The sequence below is a fragment of the Oryctolagus cuniculus genome, chromosome 2 (assembly GCF_051225735.1).
Source record: "Oryctolagus cuniculus isolate XC-2025 breed Fujian yellow rabbit chromosome 2, ASM5122573v1, whole genome shotgun sequence".
Lineage (NCBI taxonomy): Eukaryota > Metazoa > Chordata > Mammalia > Lagomorpha > Leporidae > Oryctolagus > Oryctolagus cuniculus.
The window spans coordinates 66,866,915-66,878,146 of NC_142868.1; the positions used below are offsets into that span (position 1 = coordinate 66,866,915).

The 11,232-nt window shown below is 38.3% G+C and overlaps 1 long non-coding RNA gene across 1 annotated transcript; it reads left to right on the plus strand.

Moving 5' to 3' along the window:
- Nucleotides 1–2,565: 2,565 nt before the first annotated feature.
- LOC149127785 (uncharacterized) lies at nt 2,566–4,924 on the plus strand. The gene is made up of 2 exons (XR_016229595.1): nt 2,566–3,243; nt 4,597–4,924. It is a non-coding gene; the product is annotated as an uncharacterized LOC149127785 (long non-coding RNA).
- Nucleotides 4,925–11,232: the final 6,308 nt, after the last annotated feature.

Sequence of the window (11,232 nt, forward strand, 5' to 3'; positions counted from 1 at the left end):
TGAGATTTATAAAAAATACCTACTCCTCATTCTTTGTAAGATGAGTCAGTGCATATACAGGCCTTAATAAGGTCCCTGATGCACTCAAAGTTTTCAGTGACTTGTAGGTTATAGTCACTGTTATATCCAGTGGCTATAATCTATCAATATATATCTGCTTTTATATTTTATTTTTCTAGTAATGCTATTGGATTTATGTTAATAGATTCTGCAGTACACCAGAGCTACCATCTATTTAGGAAAATACACTGGCCACAAAATTCTGTATACCAGCCCCTTCCCCACACTTCTTTAAGAGTTTGCCCAGAACATTTATTCAGTATGTGTCACTGTTGTTCAAACTTCAAAGACAGAGGAACTATTATTTGGACTTATTTCTATAACCTAAACAGATCATTCTAATGGTTAATCATTGCACCTGAAATTTTCCCCTAAAACATTGGGTCACTGGCATGGTATCTTGCTTTCTCTGCATGGGCAACATAAACAGGAACACTGTTTTGATGATGCATCTAGTATTAAAAAGAGATGAACGCAAGGCTGCAAAGTTGTAAATCCTGGTAAGACAACAAAAGCAGAGCAAATACCTACAATCCAGTGCACCGTTCATTCATCAAAAATAATAAGACAAAAAAGTCATTCAGCATGAGTCTGGCAAGTTTCACGATGTGGCCACACTGTTTTAAAATGCAAAAGAACACCAGAAACTCCACTAATCTCCCTTTACATAGGACTCTGGAAGGAGATATTACTGCTCCTACTGTCAAGAGGTGGATTCTGTTTTCTAGCCCTTGAAGCTGGGATAGCACTGACAACTAGAATGTGGCGCAAGTGATAACTGTGCTATTTGCAGCAGAGCTCTCTAGAGGCCAACAGCTTTTGCTTCTGCCCTGGGAACTGAGATGGCCATCCTGAGAGAAAGGCTGATCTAGCTTGTTTGAAGATGAAACATCACTTGAGAAGTAGACCAGCATTCGCAGCAATGCCCACACCCATCCAACTGTCCTGGTGTGTGCTCCCCAATGAGTGAGACCGGTAAAAATAGCAGAAGAACCATGTAGCTAATCTGCAGAAATGTGAGACGTGCTAAATCTTGTTGTTTGAAACTACTGAATTATGTTTGTTTATTGATGCAGTAAGATCACAAAAATGATCAATGATATTGTATTATTTGCAATAAACAAATTATTCTAAATATTTTGAGATCTGGGAATAATACATTCTACTTCTTTTCTGTATGCTCATCATGGATAACAAAATGACCACTATTACTTGCAAGTACAACCCTTCAAAAGAATAGTTTCAGTGTTGTAAGCACATTTCATTGAGAAGTTCAAGGAGAGAGCTACCATTTAAAACTGGAAGTCCTGGCCCTTTAATTACAGAATTTCATTGTCTTATTCCTAGGAGTGCTTTAGTTTGGGCTGACATGTCAAGACAATATTAAAATGTTTAAACATGTTTGAAAGCATCAGCAACTTTCCCCTACACCTTAGGCAAAACTCAGTTAAAAAGCACTTGAATGTATCTCAAGAAGCATTTACTGCCCTAAGGCTTAGACCACTGTCATTCTGAATGCAGCATTATCACATACAGTGGAAACTGTGCATGCCACATCTCAAACAGTCTTGCTGATTCAACTCAAACATGAATCTGCTGGTTGGCACATGAAAACTGCACTGCAGCAGAAAAATGGATGGTGACTGCTTGAGAGTGATCAATTTATGCACATCTGAGATGTGGTTTCTCTTTGATTCCCCTCTTCACCCTTGCACAATTAGAGGCAGCAGAGCCTCTCCTCTGATGGAGCAGAGTGGAAGGAAAGGAAGTGCTGGAAATGAGAGGAGGCTCTGATAACAATCAAGGGCATTTACAAAACTCAGAGAGGGGCTGATGACGTTTGCTTCACATGTTAGTCATGATTACGTCACTAAGAACAGACACCATTCTTGACCATTCGTATTTATTTGTCCATTGTAAATAATGATAGATTTCATGATTTTCCTTCTAGTCTTTTGGGATTTCTAATATTAGAAATTATTTGCTTCAGGATTCAGAGGCTTTAATAATCTTTTGAAAACTAGAAGTATTTCCTCCCCACCATTATATGTATCCGCAAAATTTTATGCAGATATGTATCCACAAATTCAGCATAAATTTCAGTTGGGGGTGGGGGTATTTAGCCTATTGGTCAAGCCTCTGCTGAAGACGTCCCCATTCCACAATGCAGTACTTGGATTTGATACCTGGTTCAGGCTTCTGTCTCCAGCTTCCTTGGAAGGCAGCAGCGATGGTGCAAGTATTTGGGTTTCTGGCATCTATGTATTTGTATTCCTGACTCTTGGGTTAACTTAAGTTCAGCCTCAGTCATTGTGGGCACCTAGCAGTGAACCAGTAAATCTCTCTCTCTCTCTCTCTCTCCCCCTTATTCTAAAACTTATAAAAAATCTTCAGTAGGGTTCAAGATCCCTGAATTAGATGCTGAGTGTATTTCCAGCATTCTTGTTTACGGGAGAAGGAAGGTACATTTTTACACTTAGACATTTTTTTTCCTTTGCATAAGAATCAAAGGTTAAGAAATATTTAATAGCTCAACAGCAATCCTCAAAAAGCAAAAATTACACAAGTATGTTGTAAATAAATTATTCACTGACAGATTTGAACAAATAATGAAACATATATTTAGAAGTAGAAAAAATAATTTAGGTTCAACTGCATTAACATTTGAGGTTAAATTATTTAAGTGTCTGAAGTTAAACACCCCAAGAATTTATAAATTTTGTTGACTGTGACCTTTGAGGACAGCTGCAAGCAGACATTGAGCTCTGAAGTGCTGCTTGAGAGGTGGAATGCTGACTCTTTACTCTGGTCAATGAGTTATCAGTGGAAACTACACTGGCAATCATGATTAAAACCAAAAGAGTGTTGAAGAACTCAGGAATGCAAAGCAGTTAAATAAAGGGAAAAGGAAAGAAATGATCAATGGTGACCAGCAAACAAAACTGAATGAGCAGCTAAAAGGGAAGGAATCAATGTAGCATCACTGGATCAGTTTGCTTCATTGATTTTTGCTGCTCATTGAAATGTTTTCCTTTATTTACTTCCTGTTGCTTTGGAGAGTGGCAAAATCTCACTGCTGAATCTCACTGGAGCCTATGATGGATGGAGAAACAAGCTGTGGATCTCCTCGAGTTTGCATGACACCTTCCCAACTGTATTCAGAAGTAATTCCAGTGCTGGCTGGTATGTTACAGAAGCCACTTGGTCTGTGCCTTTGTTCTCATAGCTTCTCTGTGGTAGAGATCAAACAGGCCCTTTCCAAATACGCATCCTAATATCTGGAAACTGAGAACATGTTAGGTAACATGGCAATGGGGAATTAGGGTTCCAGATGGCATTAATGCTGTTAATTCATTGAACTTAAAACAGGGAGATTATTCTGCATTGCCAAAATTTGCCAATTTGTAATCACCAGAGCTTTGAAAGCAGGAGGCAGAAGAAAAGGCAGTATCAGAGTGAAGTTATGTGAAAAAAATTCAGCTTGACACAGTTAGCTTTGAAGATGAAGGGGCTGCAGACCAAGGAATGTGGGCAGGCTTTATGAACTAGAAAGAGCAAGGAAATAATCCCCTCCTGCATCTCCAGAAAAGAGTGCTGCCACGCTGAGAATTTATTTTAGTCATATGAGATTCATGTCAGCCTCTTGACATATAGGATGTAAAGAGAATAAATTTTTATTGTTTATGTTCCTAAGTTTGTAGTAACATTTTACAGCTGAAATAGGAAAACAGTACATATCCACATGCTTTCTCTGTTCAGAGCTGGAACAGCATGGAATTGATGCATTTTATCCTTTCTACTTGTATTTCATACATTAAAGGAAATTGAGATGAAAAACCTTGATTTTCATGTCCTGGACATCTATGTTTAAAGTATCTACTCAAGAACTTTTATTTTGCACTTCTGAAATTTCCACTTCACTCTAGAACCTAATTGTCCGTGTTATTTGTATATGATCAACAAAAACAGTCCTGTTTGCTTTTGTCCAGTAAAATGTAAACAACTCAATTTTCTGGATGATAACACCTTTCCTCCACCCCTCAGTGATAGCTGCTCCTGGTGTTATTACCAGAGGAATAGCTTTACACCATTCTAAGTGTGGGCACCATGTCTTCCCAACAAGACAAAGAGAATTTGACATAAGATTAAAGAAACATATCCAGGTACCAGAGTGCTTTGTAAGATTTACAGTACTTCTGTGACTTCCTGATGTTTATTGCTTGCTTGTCACTTGTTTTTTACTTGTTTCTCTCACAGGGATTAGCAAGAAAGTATTTGTAATGAAAAGCAACTTTAGGATTATTTTAAGTTCAGTCAGTAGATTGACAAGTTTTTTCCTGGCTTAAAATCCTTTTCCATAAACTCCTTATATCAGTGCACAATGTCCTGCTGGATCTGGATGGATCCTGCCTACTTCTTAATCCTCATCTCTATCCTATTTGTCCATGCTGCTATTTGACATTTTGACAAATGGAATGTAGTTGTCATTTCTAGAATGCCTCATGTTGTTCAACATCTTCATATTTTTTTTGACAGGTAGTTATAGACAGTGAGAGAGACAGAGGGAAAGATCTTCCTTCCATTGGTTCACCCCTCAAATGGCCACTACAGCCGGAGCTACACCAATCTGAAGCCAGGAGACAGGTGTTTCTTCCTGGTCTCCCGTGTGGGTGCAGGGGTCCAAGCACCTGGGCCATCCTCCACTGCCTTCCTGAGCCACAGCAGAGAGCTGGACTGGAAGAGGAGCAACTGGGACTAGAATCCTGCACCCATATGGTATGCCGGCACTGCAGGCAGAGGATTAACCAAGTAGCCACGGTGCCGGCCCCCTCAACATCTTCATATTAAAATGATTTTTCTCCTATTCTTTGCCTTTTTATTCACTTAGCTCTCATGAATCTTTCAAAATCCACCTCCCGTGTGTCTCCTTTGAGCTTTCTTCTGATCAGCTTGTCTAAAATTGGTTTCTCTTGGCTCTCCAGTTTCCATCCTAGATCTTTCTGTACCATAGCACTTAGTATAATGCACTGGGGTCTGCCATCTATTCATGGGCCTTTTTCTGTAAAGTATGACTCCTTTTGGGCAAGATAGGACTAAAATTTTTAACCATCTACCCTAGATTCTAATACCATGCCAGTCACATATACAGTAAGTGCTTGCTGAATGGGTGAATGGATGACATGGTAGGGGAACAGACTATATGGCATTGCTGACAATTGTGTCTACTTTGCTGATGGCTAAAGGTAAACTATTATCAAGACATATGTCAATCATAAGTGCAATGTCATCATCCAAGCTGCAAAAGTGAAGAGGCATTTGCTTTTTCATTTGGTACGTGCTTATCTGAATGAAGTTTTCCACCACATTATGTTCACCACATCCTTAGTCCTATAATCACTATAGCTGAGACTTGCTTTCTAATAGAATGAGATAAGTGATTGGAAGGAGTAAGACAGGGATGTATTTTACAGTACAAAATACAATTGCCATATGTAGTCTAGGCGGTAGGTTTGTCAGTGGAAGCAGTAGGGGCATTCTAAGCAAAAGTTCATTGGGGAGGGTTAGGCATTTTTTGGCCTACAGTTAAGATGTGAATTAAGACACCAGCATCCCACATCAAGGCTCCTGAGTTCAATGCCCAGCCTCAGATCCTGACTTCAGTTTCTTTCTAATGCACACCATGGAATGGGAATTTCCCATCTGCAATTTACTCCCCCAAATCCCACTACAACTGAGGCTGGACCAGTCTGAAGCCAGGAGCTAGAAACTCACTCTCTTCTACCCTTTGGGTGGCAGCGACTTGGCTTCTTAGGCCATTACCTGCCACATCCCAAGATGCACCATTAGCAGAAAGCTGAATAGGGAGCAGAGCCAAGATTCAAACTTCTCCTAGACTGACATATTTTAAATGAAAGAGATCATGTGCAATTTAGGGCAGTGATTTTCAAACTGAGCATCATGATCTGTGAATTAATGGTTGCATTCATTTAAGGAGTTTTATGTGAAGTTCCCATTGTTTTGTGAAGATTTTATACCTTTTTACGGATGTCTACCTCTTATATGTATGTAGTTGATTCCTATCTACAAAGAATTTCTTACCATATGTTACACTGAAAAGACTTGAACACTTCTGTAGTTTAAAACATCATGTGAAAAATCTGTATATCCTAGGCAATTTATGAGTAACCTATTTATTGTTATATGATATTTGGTACAGTTTAATGTAATTTTAATATGCATACAAAGTCATATGAATTGTAAATTGCATTTTTGTTGTCATTTAAAATTTTACTTCAGAGCCTGAAGTTTCATCATAATTGAAAAAGAAATCAGATAACTCAAGGAATAAGAGTTACTCACATTCTCAATAACCACTTCAGGAAGTCTACTGTAAATACAGTTTCTCATCTTGAGATATTCTGAATTTACAATTAATTCTCTAGATTTCAATTTTCTAGAATTAGGTGCAATTGTGATGAGGATTCTCGTGCTTCACTTAAATCCTCTGATAGACTTTGATTTATTTCAATCAGAGAAATGGCAACAGACCTTTTCTTGGAGAACTTAATGTGACTTCTTAAAGTCATATAGACATTAAGATGTAGGACACATTTAAGCTGTCTAATTGTAGTGCCGGTCTAATGCCTAAGTATTATACTGCCACAATGTCAAATTACATACATTTGGGCTTTTTCTTTAGTAAAATGTGTCTTGCTTAACAAACTCATAGTGTAAAAAATTCAGGAGTGCAATTAGACTGTCATCTCTCCCACAGATGATTTAAGAAAAGCATGAATCAGAGCTTAACAGTCAACATAATTTCACAGATAATCATGGAGAAATTATGGTACTGCAACAATTCGAAGTCAGTACAGTCAGACTAGCAGACAGTGACGATCAACTATTCATCTCCACCATCTGCCATACATGCTCTTTATTTAAGTCTTTGTGTGTGTGTTTTTGTTTTTGCCAATGTTTTCAGTTTTGACTGTGCCATCATCGGGCATCACATAGGAAAACAGGTTTCATGGTGTAAACAGATTTTCCCTTGTGTGCAATGAATTAGCTTCATTGGCTATTCTGCAGCTCTTAGGCAAAGAAGACTGGTTGGAAAGGATTTTTACAAGTCTTTGTGTATTGGTCAGTTTTTTATAATTCAAATGAATAAATTTTATCACAAGCAAAAAAAGAGATAAAACTGCAAATATTGTAACAATGGGAATCATCTCCAAACATATATTCTGGGAGTTTTCCTATAAATGACACACTTAAAATGTATGTGAACTGCAATAACCATCATATTGTACTGAATACCTCAGCAACTCTTCAGGTGGAAAAAGCTGGCAATTTCTGCTTTATACTTTGTCAGCCTTCTCTATTTTGCAAATAAGTAAAAAACTAGTGGCATTGGGATTTGTTGTGGCAGGACATAGGAAACTCAGTAAAATTTAAATGCGGAGAGAAAAATGAGAGATTTGCTGCATAAAACAGGCATGAAGTTTCCAAAATCTCTAAAATCATGTTCCTTCGTTCAATAGATTTTGAATTCAAGATGCATTCAGGAATATTTCAGGTACTAGTGTAAGATATTTATATATAAATTCTATAAAAGTATGTTCCTTTGTACTTTCAAGAACTGTTGAATTCAAGACTATCTCAGGTACTAGTCTTAGGTCTTTATATATACCTCCAATTTATATTGTCCCCATTTTCCATATGAGGAAACTAAGACACAAAGAAGTTAACTGAGTTCCCCAAGAGTCTACGTCTACTGTGCTCTTGATGACTATAATGTACATCTTCTCAAACAGTAGCACATCCATGTATTATGAACTCATGTTGTAAGTTTGAAGAAAATCATCTTTAAGCTGAATTGAAGCAGCAAAACATGCGTGTATACATTGACGACAGTTGGAAAGATGTCAGATATAGTGGGAACTGCTGAAGTCTTAGCCTGACATAAGGGAAATGATTTTAGCTTGGACAGATTAAAAAGGTGAAAACTTAAAAAGCATGTTGAGGGCACCAGGGGAGAGGTCCTAGAGCCAGAACAACACTGAGATGTGACTTGGTACTCAGACTGCTTTTCCTTGGTGTTTTCTCTTACAGCTGTACCTCAGTTGGTCCTTGATTTTTTTGTGGCCAAGTCAAAACAGACTAAATTACTGTGTTCTTAAAAAGCCTCAAACTTCTACCATTACTAAAGCCAAATACAGCTACAGAAAAGTTTTGTCTTCATGGTGATAGGTTTATTTTATTTTATTTTATTTTAACTTTTATTTAATGAATATAAATTTCCAAAGTACAGCTTATGGATTACAATGGCTTCCCCCCCGATAACGTCCCTCCCACCCACAACCCTCCCCTCTCCCACTCCCTCTCCCCTTCCATTCACATCAAGATTCATTTTCGATTCTCTTTATATCCAGAAGATCAGTTTAGCATACATTAAGTAAAGATTTCAACAGTTTGCTCCCACACAGAAACATAAAGTGAAAAATAATAGATGATTTTTTAAATGATGATGAAATCAGATCAGACCTATTGTCATGTTTAATCCCAGTGAGAGTCAAGTTGGAAATTGATAATTTCTTCTTCTTCTTTATTTATTTATTTTTTTTTACAGAAGATCAGTTTAGTATACATTAAGTAAAGCTTTCAACAGTTTGCACCCCCTTAGAAACACAGAGTGAAATATACTGTTTGAGTACTCGTTATAGCATTAAGTCTCAATGTACAGCACGCTAAGGACAGAGATCCTACATGAGGAGAAAATGCACAGTGACTCCTGTTGTTGACTTAACAAGTTGACACTCTTGTTTATGGCCTCAGTAATCTCCCCATGCTCCAGTCATGAGTTTCCAAGGCTATGGAAGCCCCTTGAGTTCTCCGACTCTTATCTTGTTTAGATAAGGTCATAGTCAAAGTGGAGGTTCTCTCCTCCCTTCAGAGAAAGGTACCTCCTTGTTTGAAGACCTGTTCTTTCCACTGGGATCTCACTCACAGAGATCTTTCATTTAGGGTTGTTTTTTTTTTTTTTTTTTTTTTTTGCCTGAGTGTTTTGGCTTTCCATGCCTGAAATACTCTCATGGGCTTTTCAGCCAGATCCGAGTGCCTTTAGGGCTGATTCTGAGGCCAGAGTGCTGTTTAGGACATCCGCTGAGTATCTCACTTCCCATGTTGGATCACTCTCCCCTTTATTTATTCTATCGGTTAGTATTAGCAGGTACTAGACTTGTTTATGTGCTCCCTTTGACTCTTAGTCCTTTCATTATGATCAATTGTGAACTGAAATTGATCACTTGGAATAGTGAGATGGCATTGGTACATGCCACCTTGATGGGATTGAATTGGAATCCCCTGGTATGTTTCTAACTCTACCATTTGGGGCAAGTCAGCCTGAGCATGTCCCAAATTGTACATCTCTTCCCTCTCTTATTCCCACTCTTATGTTTAACAGGGATCACATTTCAGTTAAATTTCAACACTTAAGAATAACTGTGTATTAATTACAGAATTAAACCAGTCATATTAAGTAGAGCAGACAAAAAAAACTACTAAGAGGGATAATGTATTAAGTTGTTCATTAACAGTCAGGGCTATGCTGATCAAGTCACCGTTTCTCATAGTGTCCATTTCACTTCAACAGGTTTCCTTTTTGGTGTTCAGTCAGTTGTCACCGATCAGGGAGAACATATGGTATTTGTCCCTTTGGGACTGGCTTACTTCACTCAGCATGATGTGTTCCAGATTCCTCCATTTTGTTGCAAATGACTGGATTTCGTTGTTTCTTACTGCGGTATAGTATTCTAAAGAGTACATATCCCATAATTTCTTTATCCAGTCTACCGTTGATGGGCATTTAGGTTGGTTCCAGGTCTTGGCTATTGTGAATTGTGCTGCACTAAACATTAGGGTGCAGACTGCTTTTTTGTTTGCCAAATTAAATTCCTTTGGGTAAATCCCAAGGAGTGGGATGGCTGGGTCGAACGGTAGGGTTATCTTCAGGTTTCTGAGGAATCTCCAGACTGACTTCCATAGTGGCTTGACCAGTTTGCATTCCCACCAACAGTGGGTTAGTGTCCCTTTTTCCCCACATCCTCGCCAGCATCTGTTGTTGGTAGATTTCTGCATGTGAGCCATTCTAACCGGGGTGAGGTGAAACCTCATTGTGGTTTTGATTTGCATTTCTCTGATTGCTAGCGACCTTGAACATTTTTTCATGTGCCTGTTGGCCATTTGGATTTCCTCTTTTGAAAAATGTCTATTGAGGTCCTTGGCCCATCTCTTAAGTGGGTTGTTTGTTTTGTTTTTGTGGAGTTTCTTGATCTCTTTGTAGATTCTGGTTATTAACCCTTTATCTGTTGCACAGTTTGCAAATATTTTTTCCCATTCTCTCGGTTGTCTCTTCACTCTCCTGACTGTTTCTTTTGCAGTACAGAAACTTCTCAATTTGATGCAATCCCAATAGTTGATTTTGGCTTTGACTGCCTGTGCCTCCCGGGTCTTTTCAGGAAATTCTTTGCCTGTGCCAATATCTTGAAGGGTTTCTCCAATGTTCTCTAATAACTTCATGGTGTCAGGACGTAGAGTTAGGTCTTTAATCCACGTTGAGTGGATTTTTGTGTAAGGTGTAAGGTAGGGGTCTTGCTTCATGCTTCTGCACGTGGAAATCCAGTTTTCCCAGCACCATTTATTGAATAGACTGTCCTTGCTCCAGGAATTGGTTTTGATCCTTGATCAAATATAAGTTGGCTGTAGATGTTTGGGTTGATTTCTGGTGTTTCAATTCTGTTCCATTGGTCTATCCATCTGTTTCTGTACCAGTACCATGCTGTTTTGATTACAACTGCCCTGTAGTATGTCCTGAAATCTGGTATTGTGATGCCTCCAGCTTTGTTTTTGTTGTACAAGATTGCTTTAGCTATTCGAGGTCTCTTGTGCCTCCATACGAATTTCAGCATCATTTTTTCTAGATCTGAGAAGAATGTCTTTGGTATCTTGATTGGGATTGCATTGAATCTATAAATTGCTTTTGGGAGAATGGACATTTTGATGATGTTGATTCTTCCAATCCATGAGCATGGAAGATTTTTCCATTTCTTGGTATCCTCTTCTATTTCTTTCTTTAAGATTTTGTAATTCTCATCGTAGAGATCTTTAACGTCCTTG